This window comes from Schistocerca cancellata, chromosome 3 (genome assembly GCF_023864275.1).
Source record: "Schistocerca cancellata isolate TAMUIC-IGC-003103 chromosome 3, iqSchCanc2.1, whole genome shotgun sequence".
In the NCBI taxonomy this organism is placed as follows: domain Eukaryota; kingdom Metazoa; phylum Arthropoda; class Insecta; order Orthoptera; family Acrididae; genus Schistocerca; species Schistocerca cancellata.
In genome coordinates this window covers 422,126,362-422,141,412 of record NC_064628.1, presented here as the reverse complement: position 1 = coordinate 422,141,412, position 15,051 = coordinate 422,126,362, and positions in this window count along the sequence as shown.

The window sequence follows — 15,051 nt, the reverse complement described above, 5'->3', positions numbered from 1 at the left end:
CTTATCAACGTTTGGGAAGAACTCGGCTACGGACTTAATGTGTGCCGTGTGACAGATGGTGCTCACATTGAACATTTATAAGGTTCTTGGGAAAACTGTTTCAGTTGCTCTTTCATTTGACGTATCATCTATAACTGTAAGTTTGTGTGATGAGGTAAAGGAATTTATACAGAAATTAAAGAAAGACGAAAATTTAATACTGCTACCTACATGCAGTTCTCATCCATGTTCTCCATGTTCACGAATTTTAGATTCCTGCCGGAGGTCCAATGTAAACGTGCATCCCCAATGAAGGTTGTGAACATTGGAAAAGCCCACGGAGGCGAATCAATGAGATGAATGTATGGTGTCCATTCTTTCAGACATGTCGTGTAACTGATTCGTCTCATTGGGCAACGAATCCAAAACCTCCAGTGCAGATGCACAGTTACCTTCGACCTCCAGCGGGAATCTAAAATTAAGGAGCTCGGAGGACATGGAAGAGGACTGCAGGCAGGTGGCGCCGGGTGGGAATGTGAGTCGACCAGGGGGCGTACCGAGGTAGTGATTCCACAGTCCCTATGCCACTGTTTATCATTACTTCCTTCCCTTCTCTTACCTTCTCTTTACTTTCTGTCGAATTTGCGACTTGTACAGAAACCATACTGCAGTTACAAGAGTCAAAGAACACGAAATTGAAGCCATAGTCGAGTAGCGAGCGAGACAGAGTTGAAGCCTACCCCCCATGTTATTCAATGTGTGTATTGAGCAACTTGCGACGGAAACCAAGGAGAAATTTGCAGAGATAATTAAAGATCAGGGAGAATAAATCAGAAGTGCTGATGACACTGTGATTCTATCAGAGGCGGCTAAAGACTTAGAAGAGCATTGGGACGCAATGAACACTGTCTTGAAAAGAGATTATATGATGAACGTCAGTAAAGAAAAACGTAATGAAATGCAGACAAAAAAATAAATAAATCAGGTGATCCTGAGGGGATTAGATTAGGAAATGAGACATTAAAAATGGTAGTGAGTTCTGTTATTTGGGCAGTCAAAGAACTGACGATGGTCGAAATAGTGGACGTATAGAAGGGAGACTGGTAACAGCAAGAAACGCATTGCCGAAGAAGAGGAACTTGATAACATCTAATAGAAACTTGCGTTGTGAAATCTTTTCTGATGATACTTGCCTGGAGTCTGAACTTGTATGGAAGTGAAATGTCAACGATAGGTAGTTCAAACAATAAGATAATAGCTTGTGAAATGTCGTAGTATAGAAGAATGCGGAACAGTGGGTGGGTAGATGAAACAACGAATCAGGAGGTACTAAATCGATTTGGTGAAAAACTTAATTTGTGGCAGTACTTGACTAAATGAAGGGATCGGTTGTAGGACACGTCCTGAAGCATCAAAAAATTTCCAGTTTTGTAAAGGAAGAAACACGGGGGCGGGGGTGGGGGGGGTTAAAATTGTAGATGAGGATCAAGGTTTAAATAGAGTAAGCGCAGGTTGAAATGGATATGGGTTACAGCAGTTACTCAGAGATGAAAAGGCTTGCAGAGGAAAGATGTGCGTGGAGAGCTGTACTAAAGCAATATTAGGACTGAAGAAAGCAACAAAAATGACAGTACTAAAATATTTTCTGCCATGAAGCCTTCCTGGGGTCTGAAGACGATGGGGAGGGAGGTGGAGGTGCTATGCATCGATATATTTCTTTCCCTCGATAATGGCTGCTATACATGCCCGCTTGAAATACATCTACATAAGTTTCATAAACATCTCAACAGCCTGCATAAGAACATTTCCGGAGGCACAGTCTACAGAAGTCTGAAATGACTTAGTGGGTAACAAAGACTACCGAAAACCAACCCATACCAGTCGGTACCTACATGTCTAAACCCACCATCATCCAACTCAAAAATTCTCCGTCCTACTGTGCGAGCCTTTTGAAAACGTTTATATCGCTAATAAGCTGGGTTCAGACACTGAGCGTGTGTAAAAAAAGATTTGCACTGACTACGGCAGGCCACTGGTTTTGCAATGCAAACATTACCAAACAAGAGTTCCCGAGAGAACGAATACGGCAGGTAAAGAGTAAGAACAGCTACAAATTTCAGGAGGATGTTGTAGACAAAAAAAGGTATAAAAGAACAGCTTTTGACGGTGTGGTTAACTTAGGAGAGAGAGTCAGCGATCAAGTAGTCAAGGTGGCTCATCGAAGAGGCATCAAAAAAGTTTACCGGAGTAGCCGTAATGTCCAGAATTTGGTGGGACTCACTAAGGACACAGTAAAAGCTCTCAACATTGCAAACTTGTACGAGGTACATTGCGAGCGCGGTGTCGCCCACAGTGAGGAATGAGCGAGGCTTTTAACTATCGCGTAGCAGAAGACGACGTCCGACAGGGGCAGCGCAACAGATCGGCACCGACGGCGCAGCGCGGTTGTGGGCAATGTAGGATTTCATTGCAACTACACACAGTGTGTAGGAATAACGTCACCTACCATATACGAGGTAAGCCTACGCAGCGGGTTTCTCATTTAAAAATCGTGTGTGGATGTTGGTTGTCTCTGAGAACATCGTGTTATGCCTCTTTTGAGAAAGTACAGGAACGTTTACCAGAACGTCGCAACGAGTCAAGGACGTTGTGTATTATACTACGATTTACGAAACAACGATACCGCTGCTGACATTGGGATCCCACGATTGTCATGTCAGTAGGGAATCCACTGGTGCCAGAGAACATATTCAACGCCGTGCAGTGTCTGAACGATCACAGGTGAATAGCGCCCGAAAGGCAGACTTGTTATTACTTCGGCCTTGAAGGTTCCTCTCGCTCTTGCACGAACCTACGCTCATATCGTGTGCCTTGAGTGAGGAGATGGGATTTTTTGCCTCAAAACGAGTACTCACAGGGACACTGCGACTGCATCGGTAACACCACGGTCAATGTGGCGGCCACGGCTGAGGCTTCTCTTGATGCAGCAGGGGAGAGAAAGAGAGAGAGAGAGAGAGAGTTGCACCGACAGTGACGTGCCCATCAACAACACGGACACGGGAATCTACTTACATACTGCGCAGGCCACCGTACGGTGCATGGTGGAGGGTTCCACGTGCCACTGCCAGTCATTTTATTTCTTTTTCCACCCGCATATGAACCGGGCGGAGAAATGACTGTCTATAAGCCTCCATACGAGCCCTAATTTCTCCCATCTTTATGGTCCTTCCTTGAAGTGTACGTTAGTGGCAATAGAATAGTTCTGTATTGGATTTAAATGCTGGTTCTCTAAATTTTTGGGAATAGTGCCTTGCGAAAAAAACGTTATTTTCCTTCCATGGATTTTTTTCTTAATTCACAGAGCATCTTCATAATACTTGCGTTTTGATCGAACTTACCAATAACAAATCTAGCAGCATGCCTCTGAATTGCTTCGATGCCCTCCTTCAGTCCGGTCTGGTTGGGGTATCAAGCACTCGGGCAGTACTCAAGAATGGGCCGCAGTAGCTGTCTCTCTCCCAGTAGTCTCCGACTGTAACGAAGTCGAGCATTCGCTCTTCCCTACCACCAACATGATGTGCTTATTCCATTTCATATGCTTTGCAGCGTTACGCCTAAATATTTAATCGATGTGACAGCATCAAGTATCACACTGTTAATGTTGTACTCGAAATTTACAGAAATGTTTTTCCTGCTCGTCTGCATTCAGTTACGTTTTTCTACTATTAAAGCAAGCTGCCATTCATCACACCAACTAGAAGTTTTGTCTACGTCACCTTGTATACTCCTACAGTCACTCAACGACGACACCTTCGCGTACACTACAGCGTCATCAGCAAACAACCATAAATTTCTGCACATTCTGTCCGTCATATTATTTATGTATACAGAAAAGTAACAGCAATCCTGTTACTCTACTCTGCGGAACTCCTAACGACACCCTTGTCTGCGGCTCCCCCCGTCGGAGGTTCGAGTCCTCCCTCGGGCATGGGTGTGTGTGTTGACCATAGCGTAAGTTAGTTTAAGTTAGGTTAAGTAGTGTGTAGGCTTAGGGACCGATGACCTAAATAGTTTGGTCCCGTAAGACCTTACTACAAATTTCATATTTTTTACACCGTTGTCCCTGATGAATAAACGCCGCCCAGGACAACGTACTGGGTTATCCTCTCACACGTCTGGGATCCTAAACCGTATGCTCGGACCTTCGTTAACAATGTGCTGTGTGACATCGTGTCAAACGCTTTACGGGAATCCAGGAATGTGGTCTTCGTTAACAATGTGCTGTGTGACATCGTGTCAAACGCTTTACGGGAATCCAGGAATGTGGTATCTGACTGTTCCCCTCCAACCCTGGTTCGTAGGATATGTTCTCCACTCACGTATATGGGAATTTAAACCGTATGCAGTGGAGAATCGTGTCAAACGCTTTACGGAAATCTAAGAATGTGGAATCTGCCTGTCCCTCTCCATCCATGGTTTGTAGGATATCATGTGAGAAAAGGGCAAGATGAATTTCGCACGAACCATGTTTTCTAAATCCGTGCTAATTTGTGCACGGAAGGTCTTCTCTCTCAAGCAGATTTATTACAGTAGCTCTGATCGTGTTCAAGAATTCTGCAGCACCGATGTTAAGGATATTAGTTTGAAATTATTCGGCTCCGTTATTATAACTTTCTTATATTCAGGTGTTATACCTGCGCTTTTTTCCAGTCTCTTGGGACTTTGCGCTTAGCGACAGTTTCGCAATACTTGCAAGCTAAGTAAGGGCCTAAGCCCTCAGAGAACTCTCTGTAAAACAGAGGTGGGATTCCACGTGAACCTGGCGACTCACTTGTTTTCAGCTCTTTCAGTTGCTTCTCTACGCCAGGAATGCCATGCGGGAGTCTCTGGACAGTGAAACGATGATTTGTTTTTACGACCCTCCTTCGTGAATGATTTCTAAAAACTTCAACTTTGCTTTTGCTGTCTTCTATTACCACACGAGACTTGTCGGCGAGTGGCGGGAACCGCATAATGATTCTACTTATGAATGCACGAATTTCTATTGACTTTTGTCTGTCGACATTTGCACGTTCTTTTTTTAACCTAGAATCCAATAACTTGTGTTTCCTCAACATTTTCCGAATCTTATTATTAAACTGCGGAGCATCCTTTCCATCCTTAATCCACTTCCTTGTTATATACGTCTCCAGAGCGCGATTTTCAATCAGTTTAAACTTTGCCCATGGCAGTATGTCGTCTTTTCAAGACTGTTTCGACTCCGTGCTTAGCATCATTATGGAAGTACCGACGGGTCGTTAAATCCCAATCCTTCCTTCCTTACTACAGAAGTATGCGTGTGTGGAACCTCAGAGTTGAACAAACATTGATATATCCTATTTGTCGACGTCATACGGTCCCAAAATCTGTCGCGATTGTTTGGCAGTAAACGCTACATTTTTGTTAAAGCCGGTGGCGGCGCCGTATCCTCAAGACATCTGCGACATTATCTTACAACAAGATAATTCAAGACTGCAGGTTGCATAGTATCCTGCTGGGACACTAGCAATACAATTGGCAAAGAGTTATATAGTGTCATTTAGTGATGCACCAGCATCTGTCATCCATGCTATGTTGTTTCTGACGAAGATGGCAGCGCTTAAATTTCTTATCCTGTGCCTCCCCCCCCCCCCCCCTCATCAATTAAAAATTTAATTTTGTACGCCTCCTGCTATAGTGTATACGCACAATAAGCAAAATTTCGCTATTTGCAGGTGTTGCAATTTTAATCACAGCAGTGTAGTTCCAAAGACCCCAAGTGCTTGCTAGGCAATGGTGAATTTCATGTACACCGTAAGAAGGGCAACGGAAATCTTGAAGCACAGTAGCAATATCATATGAGAGGACGGTTACAGTCTTCCGACGCGACGTCCTGGTTGACAGCGATCGCTTTGTTACAGGTCAAATTTTATTTTATTTATTTTATTTACACGTCATTTTCCGTAGGATCAAGTTGAAGAGCAAATCTCCAAGGTCATGGAATGTGTCAGTACATGAAATTTACACAAAAAAGTAATAACAGATAAAAATAAAATGTTTATGAACCCGAAAAAAGTAAAACCATAACCTTCAGTAAACGCAATCAACTTTACAACAAGAATCTGCTTAATTTTTCAAGGAAATCCTCGAAGGAATAGAAGGAGTGACCCATGAGGAAACTCTTCAGTTTCGATTTGAAAGCGCGCGGATTACTGCTGAGATTGGTAGCTTATTGAAAATGGGTGCAGCAGTATACTGTACACCTTTCTACACAAGAGTTAGGGAAGTAAGATCCACATCCAGGTTTGATTTCTGCCGAGTATTAACTGAGTGAAAGCTGCTTACTCTTGGGATTAAGGTAATACTGTTAATAAGAAATGACAGTAAGGAATATATATATTGAGAGGCCAATGTCAAAATAGCCAGGCTCGTGAACAGCGGTCGACAAGGGGTTCGTGAACTTACACCACTTATTGACCGAACCGCCCATTTCTCAGCAAAAAATATCTTTTTCTAATGGGAAGAGATAATGATTCGTTAGAGAAGAAACCGGTTTACTTAAATCCTTAGGAAAACGCCATAGTTTTTCACTGAAAAAATTAAAAACGTCCTTATTACAAACGGTTTCATATCTCAGGTCATTAGGAATCATAAATTGGTTTAAAACAGATTATATTAAGTCTACACCGTCAAGTTCATCATACGTCTCTGCCCTTGAGTGACAAAATACGTGACGTTGTCAATAGTAAAATATACCATGCATTGTTAACCTTCATTCCATGTACAGGATATTCCAAAGTGTTTGCAGCGAACGTCTGGGGTTGATAATCACGCAATAGGAACAACTTTTGTTGGAGACAAAGTGTTCGTCGGTGCTTCCTGTCTTTTATAACTGGTTATGTCCCTGAAACACCCGCCCGGGTAGCCGAGAGCGCTAACGTGCTGCTTCCTGGACTCGGGTAGGCAAGCCGGCCCGGATCGAATCCGCCCGGCGGATTAACGACGAGGGCCTGTGTGCCGGCCAGCCTCGATGTGGTTTTTAGGCGGTTTTCCACGTCCCGCTAGGTGAATACCGGGCTGATCCCCACATTCCGGCTCAGTTACACGCGTCGCAGACATTTGAAACACTCCGCACTATTTCACGATTTACACTCGTTGCAGACAGTTGGGGTACACTGATTCCGTCCTGGGGGGGTATGGGGTGGCAGCAGGAAGGGCATCCGGCCATCCCTAACACTAACATTGCCAAATCCGTTGTAAACACGCCCACCCTGCGATCGCTGTGGGACTATGGCGCAAGCGAAAGAAAGAAAGAAAAGAATGTCCCTGAAAGGCGGCAGGGCGTAGGCACTCTGAGGAATTCGAACGCAATGTTTGTTGCCTATAATCCAGTCACCTGCTCTCAGTGAAAGGCTATCTTTCTCCGCTTAGAGAGACGAATTCGTAAGGTTTGCTTATTGAAAATCACTGGTAGTTTACAGGGGGGAGGGAGTATACTGACGCACCATACCTGGTTAGTAAAAAGGCCCTGCTAGTTCGGTGAGCTCTCGACGACCCAGAGCCAGAGAATTCAGTAAAATGGCGCCGAGCGTCGCCGGGAGCGTTCAATATGAGGGGCGGTCAATACGTAATTTTTTTCTGAAAGCTAACTGGTTTTATTTAGAATTTCGGCACACCATATTATTCCCCACTCTTTTGGCTATAAATTCCTATTTTTGAATATAATATCCGTTCACTGCGACGGTCTTACACCACCTGTATGCCCGCATGACACAGCTCTACTGGTCAACTTTAGAGTCAGCGTCTTTCTGCACCAATAATCTCTCCATCATCAGCGTACTGCTCTCGAGGAGTGCTTCCTTCAATGGGACAAACAGATGGAAGTCGGATGGTGCGTGATCCGGGCATAGGATGATAGTGTTGTGAGCTCCTTTCAGGCGCGCAGACTCGTGTACGACCTTGCGTTGTCATGGAGAAGGAGAAGTTAGTTTGCATTTTCGTGGCGACGAACACGCTGAAATCGTTTCTTCAGTTTCCTGAGGGTAGTATAATATACTTCCGCGTTGACCGCTGCACCATGAGGGAGGACATCATACGTAATAATCCCTTCAGAGTCCCAGGAGACCGTCGCCAAGTTTTTACCGTCTGAAGGGGCGCCATTGAACATGTTCTTCGGAGGAGAGGTGTTTTGGTGTCACTCCTTGAATTGCTGCTTCGTTTCCAGATCGAAGGGACGAACCATTGTTTCATCGCCTGTGACGCTGTTCGACAAAATACTGTCACGATCAGCCTCGTAACGAGTAAGCAATTCCGCACAGGTTGCCCTTCGTTACTCTTTACGGTCTTCTGTTAGTCAGCGAAGAACCCAGCAGTTACACAACTCGTGAGTACCCCAACTGGTGGACGAATGTGTCAGCGTCACTGACAAAGATGTCCGCTGGAGCAACAAATGTTTGATTGTAATCCGGCGCTCATCTCGAATGAGAGCGTCCACACTTTCCAACCTTGCAGGAGTCAGAGCTGCGTGCGGCGGCCAGGAGATCGGACAGGTTTGTACGGCCTTGTTGCGATGATGAAAGAAGCCTCGCTCAAGGACTCACCTTAATAAAGGATGGGGCCCCTCCACGCCCACACCAACGTGGTGACCAAACCAAAAGTTCTACTGTCACTTCCGTACAACATGATAGTTTTTGAATCAGGAGTCACAGGATGCGGGCTGTGATGTTAGCCATGCGTCTGGGTAAGATTACTCATTTACATGGTCCATCAGGAGATACAAGTGGTCGAAAACGATCGAAGGGCAGCGGTTATAAGGGCAGAGGAAAAAAAGTGGCAAGGGAAAAAAGCCTCTGCGACAGTAGGACGGGTAGTAAGGACGGTAGCGGCTTGCTAGCAGAGACAGAGCATGCAAGGTGAGGTAAAGTTAGTGTAAGGTATCGTGCATCGTTACCTATGTTGCTGCGTGTTCGTTAAAGCTGGGTCAGTCCGGGTGCTGCGGCTGGGCTCGTGTGGATTCGCCTGGGCCCGCTGCAGTGGCTTCCTCCCTGTAACAAAGGAATTCAGTGCGGCAACGCATGTGTTGCTATTACGCCCTCTGCTGCGCCGTGTCGTCAGTGACTTGGTACAGCTTCATCAGGCTGGTGCAGAACGGCTCTACTGCACGGCGCAGCCCTTCTGCACCTGAGCCTCGAGCAGCTCCATTTGGTCCGAGAACTGCGTCGCTTCAGCGTCGGAGAAATGCACGCCGTTCGTTCGCATTCGTGCGATGAGGGCTGCCTTTTTGTCTTCTCGGTCCCTTGCGGGGTCCGCCGCCGGTACCGCTGGGGCGGCGGTTGTCTTCTTTGCGCCTTTCACCTGCGGTGCTGCTGGGTCAGCCGCTGGGACAGGAACGAGAACGTCCTTCGGCGAAGTCGGGAGTGTTCGCAGGTACTACTGCACGGAGGCCTTGGGCGAAGACTGTACGCAGTTGCCTCGAGTCCTCTTCCTTCTCTGCAGCCACGGCGGCTGCGAAGGCAACCCCCTCTGCCGCCATGACGGCTTTGAGGGCTGCAGTGGCCTCCTTCACGGCGGCGCCGAGTTCGAGGCCACAGTTCTTCCCGCGAGCGCGAGCTGCATCCCGACTGCCCGTCTCCGGGCGGTCGTCCTAGCCCCTGGCAGGTGGAGCTAATACTTCGTCGTCCCTCAACTGTTCCGGGCCGGTCTGCGCCCAACGTCGTTGCCGACGTCGTCTTCTCTTCTTCCGCTGCGTCGGTGCGGCCGCGGCCGCCTCGCCGCCTTCGGCACGGTTGCGGCTTGAGAAAGCCGCGCAACCGCGCCAGCTGGCACCGGACGCAAGTCTGCAGAGCGTTGCTGCCGCGGTCGCAGGCGCGGCTGTGTGCTCGCCTGAGCACTTGACGCACCGCGCCGCGTTGCGGCAATACTTCGCAACGTGGCCCTCGGCCTGGCACCTGAAGCATTAGGGCTGGGGGTCCGTGGCGGACGGGAGAGCTTCCGTCGTAACCGGGAAGTCCAGCAACTTCCGAAAGTCGAAGATGTCGCTCCCGCCGTCGGCCATTTGCACAGTCACGGCATAGAGCGGCGCCCTCTTCTTGTTGGTCCGGTTGTGCTAACTTGCGGTTGCATTATCGAACCCGGCTCGCAGCAGCCCTTCCCGGACCGCTGCCTCGTCACAGCACCAAGGTAACCCCCTGAGGAGTGCCTCGGTCGTCTTCATCCTTCCTACGGAAGGTGCCTTCTCACGCGCCGGCGGCGCGTCGACAGTGTGTTCGGCCACTGCGACCTTGATCGCCCTGTGGTCGGCCACGTTTGCAGCCCGAACGCAGATCAGCGAGTCTGTATCGGAAGACTCGTAGACCACCTCATTTTAGCGCAGTTCGTCATAGTGTCGAACAGCGCTGTCCACCCGCCTTTGCACTTGACGTACAAAGGGGGGGACAGGCCGCGACTCGTCTTCTCGGGACTTCCACGCTCGGTCTGCAGACTCTGTGAGTTGCACAACCGAAGGACCCTTCGTAGCGGCAGGTTTCCTCTGCACATACTTCTTTCCCATGCTGCGGGGCAAGGATCACGACAGTCTGCAGGCGTTGTGAAAACAACACACGACAACTTGCTTCCCGCGGCGCCCACAGCACAGAAACCTCTTCACAAGCTCTCAACGGCCGAGTAAGCGTAGCGCGCAACGGCAGTGATGCGCTCGCCTCGCTAGCTCAGGCCGCTCGCTCAAGGACTCACCGTGTTTTTGTCCACTGCTAGGTATCCGTAAACATTCTGCAAGCGCCTAAGAATACTTGCGTCGCTCTGGTTTCCCGTCAAAAGAAACACAATGACAGCTCTTTGCTTGAAACCTATCTCCGTTACCGACACCATTTTGGAAGCTAAGTAATGTGCCGCCACCCGTCGGAACTTCATGAGAATATAGGGGCTAAAGCGGGAATGTCCCACAATGTACCGAAACGTTTTTCCAATCGAAATAGCCCGAGAAAAAAAAATTGTTTCACTACTTATTGCACACACTTCGTATCACACCTAGACGTTTGATGTAAAGACTGTATGCAGTCTAGTTCCAACATTTCGTCTGGAAACACTCTACATACTCTACTTATGACGGATGTTACGCTACTCGACGCGAAACTTTTAATATTGCCGCGTAATATGCTACAAATGACTTTGTGAGACCTTCCGATAAGGACTGAAACCGATTGAGAAAAAAAAAAAAAAAAAAAAAAGAGCTCTTGGCTGCGGAACTGTAACTTTTTGTTTGTTTTTGTAAGTAATTAAAAGCTACGTGGCACCATATTCACAAAACACAATGTCTTAAATCCATCAAATGCGATCAAGACATTCGTGAATAAAAAGGTATATTCAGCAGGTAAATTACTGGCTAAGTAAGACTGTCCCCTCTACAGCCGTTTGTTTGGCTGACCTCTGTCTTTCGTGACGACAGGCAGCGAGCACGACAGGAATGGCATGCCTCTTTTTCCCCTGAATACAGCCTCCCTCCCCCTGCCACCTCTCTTACTCTCTCTCCGTTCCCCTGGCGCTAGCCACGGCCGCAGACGGCAGCTGGCGGCTGAATACCCCGCATTCCTGCCGAGGCATGGCAGAGAAGAAGTCGATTAGAAGCAACAAGTTCTCTCCGTCTCTCTCCCTCCCGCGCGTCGCAGTCTTGCGTCGCTCTCGTTCTCTCCCTCACCCTCACTCACCTCCCTTCACCCCCCCCCCCCTTCCCCCAGCTTTCCACTGCTGCGCATTTTCCTGCACCCCTCTCAGCACGGTGATAAGACGGCGCATTAAATTTTACGAGCTGCAAAAATAAAAAAAGGAAGAAGAAAGGAAGGAATAAAGGAACAAAAAGAATCTGGCAGGGTATGACACCGCTCTCTCAGATTTTCGTTTACATGCCTCGCAATCTTTCTGAATAGGTGGAAGGTGGATTTGCACTTCCGTGTCTTCGCAGTAAATCCAACCGGAGCTACGGTTGATGAACGACCAGAACTCCCAATTTCAACCTGGTATAGCTTCCTTCATGTGGATTTCGTGCTTTCTTTACTGTTCCTACAAAATAATTTCTCTTAACAGAAAAAATGAAGACTTTGTTATTGATATTAAACGGACATTAGGCCATTGTCCAAGACAATTTCTTTTCCTAACATTTCGCATTTCGTCGTTCAGTGCTGGAGACATCATCAGAGGCTGTAACGACTCAGTCTGTTGAATGAACTGGAAGGACTATAAAATATTATGAAACATAGATGGCAAATATGTTTATTAACCATTTCTCAAATATAACAGAAAATATAGGGACAAACAGTTTAAGAGAAAAATCACAGTAATATATTTAAAAAATAGCTCTCATAAAATTCGATCATGCGGCTGTATCATCAATTTCTGCGTCTGATGATACAGCCATATATATACATAAGCTCATCTGGCTTTGAATGTGTTACCAAAATAATAAAACTTCTTTCTGTGTAATAAGCTCTGTCTTACTGAAATATTTGATGCATCATCAATTGAATACATTTCTCCAGAGAAATTGAAATATGCCATTGTTAAACACCGCTATAAGAAAAGTGGTAACAGAGGTGTCAAAAACTACCGGCCTGTTTCACTACTGACACCATCTCCAAAAAATTTTAAGAAGGTGACATATTCTAGAATAGTATCTCTCTTGAGCAACTGTAATATCCTCAGTGCATCACATTTCGAAGTCAGAGGAGTTGGACTACTGAGAATGACATTTACACATTCACCCGCCAAATTTTACAAGCATTAAATGACAAAACAGCACCGTTTGGAATTTTCTGGGACCTGTCTAAGGCATTCATCCGTCTGAATCACAGTATTCTCCTACATAAACTGAGGTTTGATGGAATTGACAGAAAAGCCAACAAATGGACTAAAAGGATGCAGAAAATTGTACTTAGTAATTCAACTAATGTACTCAAGGGAAATTCTTTTGACTGAGGAAGAATCACACATGGGATTCCCGAAGGCTCAGTCTTAGGTCCAGTATCGTTTCTCTTATACGTAAACGATGTTTCTCTAAGGTAAAATAATCAGAATTAGTTCTCTTTCCTAATGACAGTAGTACTGCAATCAATCCAAGTATACATAAAGCAACAGAAGAAATGGTAAACAATATTTTTTTCTGTGAATCGTCTTACTGTCAGTACACAACACACTCATTTCTGCATACCTAGAGGGACTACACGAATGACAAATGTAACACATGCTGTGGAAATAATAAATAGGGTGGAAAATTCAAAAAACTTTACCTGTCCTTGTTGATAAAAATTTAAACAGAAAAAAGCAATCATTGCAAATCTTGGAGAGAGACAAATCGATAAGTTGACATATTTTGCAAATTTTCAGTCAGTAATTTAATACTGAATAATGTTCTAATAAATGAAAAGCACTAGTTTGCTTTTGTTCTACAATAAAAGCAATATTGTAGAACAATAGCAAACTAGTGCATTTCATTTATTATAATGTTGTTCTACCAAGAACCGACGGAAGATTCTGTTAATATGAATAATGTTCTGTCTAACTCGTCTTTAAGTCTTCATCTTTCAAGAACGTGCTGTAAGAATAATATGTGGCCGGCCGGGATGGCCGAGCGGTTCTAGGCGCTACAGTCTGGAACCGCGCGACCGCTACGGTCGCAGGTTCAAATCCTGCCTCGGGCATGGATGCGTGTGATGTCCTTAGGTTAGTTATGTTTAAATAGTTCTAAGTTCTAGGGGACTGATGACCTCAGAAGTTAAGTCCGATAGTGCTCAGAGCCATTTGAACCAATAATGTGTGATGCTAATCCACCATCATCTTATAGACATCTGTTTAACGAGTTGGGGGTTTTGACCACTGCTTTATGTTACATTTTCTCCCGCATGAAGATTGTTGTAAATAATCCACAAAAGTTCAAAAGGGACAATTATATACAAGAGGAAAAGATGACATTCATTATTCTACATTAAAGATGTCATTACCACAAGATGGTGTGCACAACGCTGCAGCCAAAATTTTTGGTCACTTACAGAGTGATATAAAATATCTGACAGACAGCAAAGTAAAATTTGAAAACTAAATGAAAAACTCTCCCTGAAAACTCCTATTCCATAGAAGAATTATATATGATGGTAACGTGTAAAAGGTGATGGGTAGATATTAGTAACTCACATCTGTAATTAAAAAACCTTATAAACGTTCCGCATGTAGCCATTTATACAAATTAATTTGCAATGTGAATGTAAAATTACTAATTCCATGTCATTACTATTTATTCTTCAAATGATGCATGCAACACTAACTAAGAAGACAGTTACAATCTCAGCAAGCTCACTAAGCAGAACTGTTTATGTGTATCCAGGCATGGGACAGTTCCTGGCGTCAGCACATCGCTGATTAACGTTGTGTAGTTTCGCCGACATAAGCTATGGAGCCAGTAGTGGGGAAGAGTTGTCACTGTTTACTTTATTAGCACTAAGGCACACAACTTGTTCACTTTCAATCTTTCTTCTTTCCTGTTAATGTTATTTTTACGCTTCTGAATTTCTATGCCCATTGACTAGCACAGTAATGATTGGATATTGATGAAACCATTAATATCTGAGAAATGAGTTTGTGATACCCTCGTCTCAGTTCATGATCTGCTACTGCCGTTTTATCTGTGTTCTTCAGACGACAACTGCTCTTGTGTCCGTGGTTGTTCATGCTCCACAGAAATTCCACGCACCATCCCAGGCGGAAACATGAAGTAATGAAATACTGATGAGCCATGCTAAAAGAAGCTGTGAACCACAGTACCTTTGGTACGAGCTTGTTCTTTTAAGCACTACCTTGAGAAGATACTCCGACAAATATAAATAGGACCCTACACCATAAAACAGGGGCGAACAAGATTTTGGGTCATGGGCTGTGCCCAGGGCCAAGTGCCAAAGCTCTCAGCATCGCTGCACACTTCCCCCACCGCCACGCCTTGCTGTCTGAGCGTGCGGAGGGGGAAATGGGGAAAACTGCGAACGAGCTGCATTTAAATGGCGGTGCAGTCGCACT